This window comes from Balaenoptera ricei, chromosome 12 (assembly GCF_028023285.1).
Source record: "Balaenoptera ricei isolate mBalRic1 chromosome 12, mBalRic1.hap2, whole genome shotgun sequence".
In the NCBI taxonomy this organism is placed as follows: Eukaryota; Metazoa; Chordata; class Mammalia; order Artiodactyla; family Balaenopteridae; genus Balaenoptera; species Balaenoptera ricei.
This window is the reverse complement of record NC_082650.1, coordinates 81,817,625-81,828,220: the sequence shown is the minus strand read 5'-3', so window position 1 is coordinate 81,828,220 and position 10,596 is coordinate 81,817,625.

Genomic DNA, 10,596 nt, shown 5'->3' with positions numbered 1-10,596 from the left:
AGATCTATTTTTAGTCTTTTGAGAAACTTCCATACAGTTTTCCATAGTGGGTGCACCAATTTACATTCCCACCAACAGTGTACGAGGATTCCCTTTTCTCCACATACTAGCCAACATCTCTTATCGTGGTCTTTGATGATAGCCATTCTGACAGGGGTGAGGTAATGTCTCATTGTGGTTTTAATTTGCATTTCTCTGCTGATTAAGGATATTGAGCATCTTTTCATATGCCTATTGGACATCTGCATGTCTTTTTGGAAGAATGTCTATTCAAGTCTTCTGCTCACTTTTTAATCTGGCTTTTTTTTTTTTGATGTTGAGTTGTATAGGCTGCTTATAAATTTTGGATAGTAATCCTTTATTGGTCATTATTTGCAAACATTTTCTCCCATTCAGTAAGCTGTCTTTTCATTTAGTCGAAGGTTTCCTTTGCTGTGCAAAAGCTTGTAAGTTTAATTAGGTCCCACTTGTTTATTTTTGCTTTTATTTCCTTTGCTTGAGGAGACAGATTCAAAAAATACTGCTATGATATATGTCAAAGAGTGTTCTGCCTATGTTTTCTTCTAGGAGTTTTACGGTTTCAGGTCTTACATTTAGGTCTTTAACCCATTCTGAGTTCATTTTTTATATGGTGTTAGGGAATGTTCTATTTTCATTCTTTTACATGTAGCTGTCCAATTTTCTCAGCACCACTTATTGAAGAGACTATCTTTTCACTATTGTGTATTTTTACCTCCTTTGTCATAGATTAATTGACCATAAGTGTGTGGTTTTATTTCTGGGCTCTTTATTCTGTTCCATTGATCTTTGTTTCTGTTTTTTGTGCCTGTACTATGCTGTTATGATTACTGTCTCTTTGTATTATAGTCTGAGGTCTGAGAGTGTGATATCTCCAACTCTGTCCACATGGTAAGAGATGTGGACAGAGTTATAGTGGAGAAGGCCCATTGGAAGCCTCTAAAACTATCCACTTCTCCAGAAAATAATAGTAAATAAAAAACAGCAACACATTTTTGAAGGAATGGGTTACTTACTATCACCCTTAAATATTTAAAGATGACAGGTGTGGTAGTTCTTACCACCCCCATATAGTTCAGTAGTCTAACCCCTAAAAACACTGGATAGGTTTATGGATGACAGCAGCCTAATACAAACAACTAAGTAGTAGTTCCAATTGTAGAAGTTGTGCAAATGTGGTATCTTTGATAGGGCATATTAATTTAGCTTCTGGCACATGCAGGTATGATTATTTTTCATACCTATTCAGAAGGATCATGAGAAACTGTCGACATCACAAGGTATGGACAACAGTATACATTATGTTTTTGTCCCAGAGCTATATTAACTTTCCAAAAGTAACTTGACCTTCTGGACATTCCTCAGATCATCACTTTGGTCCAGTATAGTGTTTATATCATGTTGACAGGCAGATGAACAAGAAATGGCAAGGGGCACACATGGCTTAGTTAGATACTCAGACTCCAGAGGATGGGAGATAAACTGCATAAAGATTCAACGATCAGCCATGTAAATTGAATTTTATGGATCCAGAAATCTAGGTCATACTGGGATATGCAATCTAAAGTATAGGACAAAATATCACAGCTTGCATGACCCACAAGTAAGAAACAGCATACTCGGTAAGACTCTGACCTTTGGAGGCAACATACCCTTTTTAAAAAATTTTTATTGGGGTATAGTTGATTTACAATGTTGTGTTAGTTTCAAGTGTACAGCAAATTGAATGTTATATATATATATATATATATATATATATATATATATATATATATCTCCACTCTTTTTCAGATTCTCTCCCCATATAAGCCATTACAGAGGATTGAGTAGAGTTCCCTGTGCTATACATTAGGTCCTTATTAGTTATCTATTTTATATATAGTAATGTGTATGTGTCAATCCCAAACTTCCAATTTATCCCTCCCCTCCCCCTTACCCGCCGGTAACCATAAGTTTATGTTCTACACCTGTAACTCTGTTTCTGTTTTTGAACTTATCTACAAAGCATATCCTTTTTTAAAAATAGACTTTATTTAGAGTAAATTTAAATTCGTAGCAAAATTGAGCCAGAGGTACAGAGATTTCCCATATACCTCCTTTCTTAAGTCATTCATAGTTTTTTCTATTTTCAGTATCCCCCACCAGAGTGGTACCTTTGTTACAACTGATGAAGCTACACGGACATTATTATCACCTAAAATCCGTAGTTTATATGAGGGTTCACTCTTGGTATCGTATATTCTATGGGTTTGGACAAATGTATAATGACATGTATCCAGCATTATAGTATCATACAAAGTAGTTCCACTGACCTAAAAATCCTCTGTGCTCCACCTGTTTACCTCTCCCTCTCCCCGAACTCCTGACAACCACTGATCTTTTCATTGTCTCCATAGTTTTGCCTTCTCCAGAATGCCATATAGGTGGGATCGTACAGTGTGTAGCCTTTTCATATTGACTTCTTTCACTTATATTTATATTCATCTATATTTTCTTCATGTCTTTCAGGGCTTGATAGCTAATTTCTTTTTAACACTGAATTATATTCCACTGTATGGAATTCATCCCATTCATCTACTGAGGACATCTTGATTGGTTCCAGGTTTTGGCAATTATGAATAAAGCTGCCATCACCCTCATTTTCAAGTTTTGTGTTGACATAATTTTCAACTTATTTGGGTTAATACTAAGGAGCATGATTTCTGAATCATATGGTAAGAAACTGCCAAACTGTCTTCCAAAGTGGCTGTATTATTTTGCATTCCCACTAGGATTGAATGAGTGTTTCTGTTGCTCTATATCCTTGCTAGTTCTTGACGTTGACTGTGTTTTATATTTTTGCCATCCTAATAGGTATGTAGTGGTATCTCTTTATTGTTTTAATTTTTATTCTCTGGTGACATATGATGTGGAGGACCTTTTCATATGCTTCTTTGCCATCTATGTATCTTCCTTGTGTATTTTGGATAACAGTCCCTTATCAGAAATGTCTTTTACAAATATTTTCTCCTAGGCTGTGGCTTGTCTTAGCTGGTAGCATATTATTAACTTGGGAAAATTAGTTCAAATTCAATTCCTTAGTGCCATAAAAGATGGTCAGCTTTGAGAAGGACCTAGTACAGGAAAGAGCTCAAAAGGGTCCCACCTATGGTGAAAGGAGACGTGCCACTTAATTCCTATCACCTGGAAGACCTCATGGTTCTGCACCATTTTTCAATAAAACCTTCAACAATGATGAAATTCTTCCATGTTTGTACGGTGCAATATAGTAATCACAAGCCATACGCGACTACTGAACACTCAAAATGTGGCTAGTACAACAAAGGAACTGAATTTCTAATTTTATTTAACTAAATAGTCACATGTGCCTAGTAGCTACCATACTGGGCAGTGCAGGGGGGTATTTATTGATGGAAAGATATGTGCAGTTAATGATAGACCCAATAGTGAATGGCAATGGAGACCACATGGTTCTAGAGCAAGGCCATGATATCTACAGAGAACTATACACCATTCCAAAAATAACTCCTATCTTGCTAATCCACCTGAGAGAGATGGAGTAACAGAGAGTGAAACACTCTGATTATCTAGCCAAAGCTGCCCATAATGCATTGGATTCTGTCAGACCCAACATATCATAAAGCTTAGTGGGTTTAACAGCAATCTATCATAAGTTGGAAGTGACACATCTGGGGTCATGTGTGAGCAGTGCAAGAGTGACCACACAAGCTACACAAGTAGGTTACCCAGACTGCTATGTCATCCCTCATTGTTGCACCAGTGCTTCATGCTAAGCTTATGCTTATGATCATGTGAGAGATTCTTTATGGCCAAGTCATGAAGAAGGAAAAAGGATGGCTTTGACTGTCATGAATGGGTCAGTTGAGTAAGTTTATGTGAGCTACTAATGGAGGGCAACTGAGTTACAGCCCCAGTGAGATGGTCCTGAATGACATCCTTCTATGGGAAGAGGTCTAGATGACACATTTTGTCATTCACTTTTGGTGAGAGAAATGGGTTGAGCTAATAGTCTGTATAGATGCATAGGCAGGATAAATGGCCTGACTGGATGGTATGGGACATGAAAAGAAAGAGATGGGAGAATTGAAGTTTCAGGGAAAAGAATGTAGTTGGAAATATGAGTATGCACAAATTGTGAACACTTTTGTATAGCATGTTAACATCCCCTAAGTGTATCCACTTCAAGTTTGGAGTGTGCTCAGAGCATATTAAAGATTGGATGAGGTCTCTGTTGCAATTATATCAACATCTCTCTCCAATTTTGCCTTATTTACTTCCTTACACATTTATCTCACAAGAGCACTCTCCAAGAAAGTTTCTGTAGACAAGTCCTTATTTTAGGTCTATTTCCAGGAAACTCAAACTTTTATTCTTATTAGAGAAACAGACAAAATAAAAACATTATAAAGACAATGCTGGGGAGTGGCCAAGATAAAACCCCAGAAGAAGAACTAAGCAAAGTAGAGATAAGCAATCTACCTATTAAAGAGTTCAAGGTAATGATTATAAAGATGCTCAAGGAACTCAGGAGAAGAATGGATGACTGCAGTCAGAAGACTAACAAAGAGTTAGAAAATATAAAGGACCAAGCAGAGCTGAAGGATACATTAACTGAAATTTAAAATATACTAGAAGGAATCAATAGTAGATTAGATGATGAGGAATGGATCAGCAAAATGGAAGACAGAGTAGTGCAAATAAACTTAGCTGAACAAACAAACAAAATTAAAAATGAAAATAGTTAAGTGACTCCTGGGACAACTTCAGGCATACAAACATTCACATTCTAGGGGTCGTAGAAGGAGGAGAGAGAAAGAAAGAGGCAGAGAACTTAGTTAAAGGAGTAACAGCTGAAAACTTCCTTAACTTGGGAAAGGAAATAGACACCTCGATCCAGGAAGCACAGAGAGTTCCAAACAAGCTCAATCCAAAGAGTCCACACCAAGACACATTGTAATTAAAATGGAAGATATAGTACATTATACTCACTTTTATTTCATCTTATGCTAATCATTCCACAATATATGTGGGAATATACATGTTTATTATTTCACAACCTATCACTGATGTTGAATGATAATTTTCTATAACTTCATAGTTTTCTATTGTATCAATGTGTCAATTCTTTTAACCAGTTCCCTATTAATGGATACTTAGGAAGTTTAAAATACTTTGTTTCTACAAACAATACTGCAATATTTAATTTCTTTCCTCTGGAAGTACATCTGTAAAATAAATTTCCCAAAGTGAAATTGGTGTACAAAAGGTATATGAATTTGTTTTTGATAACTACTGACAAATTTTCTTTCAGAGAATGTGTACAAATTTACCCTCCAACAGCAAAGTTGAAAAGTTCCTGATATCCTAAATCTTACAAATGGAGAGTGTTATCAAATTTTTAGATTTTCATTTCACTGACAGGGAAAACATGATATTTCAGTGCAATTTTACTGTCCATCTCTATTTTAAACAAGGTTGGGCATCTTATGTGTACGGACAAGTTGTTTTGCTTTTTTGTTCATTGCTTGTTCACATAATTTGCCCATTTGTTTATTAGGTGATTGATTTTATTCTATCAACTCTTGGAAACTCTTTACAGATTCAAAATATTTGCTCTTGTCTGTTATAAAATTGCAAATAATTTTCACAGAAAGTAACATATCTTTTGATTGGCTAATCAGAAATTTGTTTCTAAGGTTATCAAAATCAATCTTTATTTTGTGGATTCAGGATTTTGAGCCACAGTTAGTAATCCTTTTCTACTACCAGAAGTTTTATTATTTTACTTTCCTAACGTTTGTACTATTATCATTAATCTCTTGATTAGTCAGACTTCATCCTCAAATATCATATTCCAATAAAGGCTCATGGATGCTGTATTCCTTTAGTTCCTGAATTCAGTGAGTTGCACAAACAGCTTTCTTGTTTTCTGAGGTTGTATGTGGTCCAGAGGAAGCCTGAGATTAAATAAGCTACCTTTCTTCCACCTCTGATATTGGACAATTCTTATTTTTGCTACCTCTATAACCATATGCCTTTATTTTTATAGAAATGCATAAACGATAGCTTGATATTTCTTCATTAATCATATTATATAAGTTTGGGGAGAAGTGGTATTTCCTTTGATAAATAAATTTATATTTTTTTACTTAGGGAAATTTATATGGCATTTCTTTGAATATTATTTTTCTTTTCTCTTTTTCAGGGACTCCAAAAACATGCGTTTCATCTTTGCCATTTTCTGTATTAAGCATAGTCTCCACAATCATTGAAATGTTTTTACTTTACAGTTTCTTTTTGTGAGAATTGCTTATATCTGTCCCCTAGGTCTCTGTGTTTTCAGTCACTTTTTAATTTACCTTTCATTGCTTTTAATATTGCTTCCTAGCAACATTTCCAGTCATTCCTTTAGCTTTCCTTCTGTTATTTTTAACTCTTTCTTAACAACTCTGTATCTTGATTTATTTATTTTAAGTTTTGTTTTGTTTTGTTTTGTTTTAAAGAAGGTATATTAGTTTCCCATTGCTGTTGTAACAAATTGCTGCACACCGGGTGGCTTAAGACAACAGAAATTTGTTTTCTCCAAGTCCTGGAGGCCAGAAATCTGAAATCAAGTTTCTGTTAGGGCCATGCTGCTGCTGGCCGGTCTGGGAAAGAATTCTTTGCCTCTTCTAAATTCTGGTGGCTGTCGGCGTGCCTTGGCTTTCCGTGGTTCATGGTTCCATCTTTCCAATCCCTCTTCCACCTTCACATCATCTTCTCCTCTGTGTGTGTTTAGGGCCCACCCAGATAGATTAGGATAAGTTCCTCCTCTCAACATCCTTAACTTCTCACATCTTTTGCTGTATAAAGTCACATTCACAGATTCCAGAGATTAGAGCATGTCTATTTGGAGACACCATTCAGCCTACTACATAGAGCTTATATTATTTGCCAGCTCTCATGAAGCTTAGAAATGGGTGGAAATGCAAGAAAGACCATAAATGAACAAATTAAAAAACATCAGCTAGGGACCAGTATATGCAGATAATTAAAATAAAATAATATTATAGAGAGCCATTAGGTAACTATTTTAAACTAGTTGTTCTAGACAGGCCTCTCTGAGTTAGTAATATTGTAATAATAATCTGAGTGATGAGAAGGAGTCAGAAGTTCAAATATCTGGGGAATGAGCATCCCAGGCAAAGGAAACAGCTGACGTAAAGGCTCTCAAGCTACAACAGGTTTGCCATATTAAAATAATAGAAAAACAGGAAATTCCCTGGTGGTCCAGTGGTTAGGACTCTGTGTTTCCACTGCAGGGGGCACAGGTTCGATCCCTGGTTGGGGAACTAAGATCTTGCATGCCACGCAGCATGGCCAAAAATAAATAAATAAATAAATAAAATAATAGAAAATCAAAACCACATAGTTAGAAAATAGCAGTTGAAAAAAAACAGATATGCTTAGCAATGTAGACATGAACCAACTCCTACGGAAAGATCCCACGTGCTGTGTGGTGCAGCCAATAAAATCAAAGAAAGTAAAATAAAATAAAAACCACATAGCTAGAACATAGCAGATGAAAAAAAGCAGATATGCTTACCAATGTAGACATGAACCAACTCATACAGGAAGATCCGGCATGCTGTGCAGTGCGGCCAATAAAATAAAGTAAAATACAATACAGTACAATACAATACAAACCACATAGCTAGAACCAACTCATACAGGGCTTTGTAAACCAGGGTAAGGAGTTTCTTGATGAGTCATGCCTATGTTCAGATTTCATCTTACATTACATCTATCTTTCTTAATATAGTGTACATTATTATGCTTCTCATTAAATATTTACTACACTCTGATTTTCTTAAATAAATTAGTTTATTCCTAGCCCCTGTTTTGTTATGTGCTGAGATGGATCTTTGCAGAAATAATTTATTTCTAATTACTCAGTCACCTGAATCACTAATATTAGCATAAAATGTGAAGTGTCTGATTCCAATTATCGTTGTAAAATTGACTGATCCATGTTCCATGTGTCAAATCCTTGTTAGTTGATTAATTTGCTATCTGAATTGATAAATGAAAATCTCTATCCTAAAAATTAACATGTGCAAGGAAGAAGGTGTGCTTGTACTTACACAGCATTTCTAAGTCAGTCAACAAAAGGGTGTCTAAAAAATAGCTGATTTTGGTCAAATAAATAATTTCTAAGGGTCACTTTCACGTGGTGTTATATGGACATACATTTTAAACAAGGATAGACTTTTCACCTTATTTGCTCTTTTCATTGTAATTTAGAGAGCATTGCTCAAAGAACTCTCCTATAACATCTTAACAGTGTTTCTTGATGTGAAGTTCTCAAGGGCTAAAATTATTGCATCTCATGAAACCCTTTTCCAAAATGCAAATACCCTAGATGGGTAACATATTAAAATGTGGATGTGGCATCATTTAAGCTAGCTTACGTGTTGGTTTAGATAGAGTATTTAATAAATGTATTAAGCATTTTACCAATGTGTAAAAATTAGTACTATATTTACATGTGCTGGCAATGGCCATTTGGAAAACAAAAAGGAGAAAGATCCCACTCACAATAGCAACACAGCAGTGAAACACCTGGTAATAACCTGTTCAAGTATTCTGACAGTACTTTATGAAGAAAAGTATAAAAGTGTGTGTAGGAAAAAGGAGACATAATAAATCAAAAGACCTACTATGCTTCCAAATTAAAAGAATTACTATTACAAAGATGTCAGTTTTCTTCAAATTAATTTATAGATTTAGCAGAAGTTGGAAGAAAAACGTTCTGAAACTCATCTGGAAATAAAAATGTTTGAGTATAGCTAAGACATTTTTGAAGAAAAGAGATTGATATTAGAAGACTGAGTCTATCATAAAAAAATAGAACTTATTATAAAACCAAAATAATTATCTCAGGGCAGTTCCCAAAAATAGAAATACTGATGAATAAAATGGAGTGAAGAGTCTATTTTTTTTTTTTTTTTTTTTAGTAAAACTAGTGTTATGGATCAAATTGTGTCCCCACGACTCCTCCTTCCCCAAAATATGTTGCAGTCTTAACCTCTAATACCTCAAAATGTGACCTTTTTTGGAAAATGAATCTTTACAGAGCAATCAAATTGAAATGAAGTCATTAGGGTGAGCCCTAATCCCATATGACTGGTGTCCTTCTAAAAAGTAGACATTTATTTTTACAGAGACATAGACACATAATGAAGGAAGATGATGTGAAGACACAGGGAGAGTGCATGTGAAGACGAAAGATTGGGACATGTCTCTGCAAGCCAGGAAACACCAAAGATTGCAGGCACAATATCTGGACCTCGGAAAAAGTAAGGAAGGATGTTACCGTACATGTTTCAAAGGGAACATTGCCCTGATGACAACTTGATTTTGAATTCCTAGCCTCCAGAACTGTGAGACAAGAAAGTTCTGTTCTTTTAAGCCTCTCATTTTGTGATACTTTGTTATGGCAGCTTTCAGAAACTAATACAATTTGTATATATTCTAATTTTATAGTATATAAGGATGACATCAAATTCTGGGAAGGAAAAGAAAACTTATCCACAAACGCCATTGGAAAAATAGGTTAGTTTCTTGGAAAAAAATATATCCTGAGGGATTTAAAAATAAACAGAAATATTGAAGCATAAAATTCTAATGTGAAATGACAAATATATGAATATTAGAACATTTCTAAAGCCTTAATCAAAGGGAAAAGTCATAAAGAAAATAATATTAGGTTAAAGCATATGAAATTGCCATTTCATGAGTTAAAAATGGTCAAATATTGGTCGTTAGATGTGTTATGTGCTCCAACTAAGTACATTTGATAATATTGAAAAGTAAAATTCTTATTTGCCAAAAGCACCATTAACAAAAGTAAAGTCCAATAACAGACTAAAAATGTATTGATTATATGTCATACTGGAGAGACAGTATGAATTAGGAGACCGACTCCAAATTCCTACTTCACCAAGAGTGCGAAAGTTATTTAATATGTAAATTTTGATATCTTCCTTTTTAATATAATGATGATAAAATACGATTTTCCATGCTAGTTTAGCAATTAGGGATTACATATAAGAAAAATTGCATACCTTAAATATAAGGTGTTTCTTAAATATCAGATATCTATTAAATTTTATTACTTATATAGGTGAATATTTTATATGTTGATATTCATGTATTTTAACTATGGAAAATATATATACAAGTATCATGTATATATGTATATATTTTGTGAAGAAAGCGATAGATAAAACTGCAAAACTTCAATAGAGAAAGCAGAATAAATACAAAAATAAATCACTAACACAATGAAAACACATTTTGCTATATTATTATTCAAAAATAACAAATTTTCAAATTACTATAGCTTTAAAATTAGCAATATTCTTCCTGGCTAGATTGTAGTAAAAATAGCCATTTATATGCAAAATGGTAAAAGTATAAATTAGTACAGATTATTACAATGGCAATTTGAAAATCTGTATAAGTTGCTTACAAATTTTTCTAAAGTTAATAATGATGATTTATACTGTTAAAGGG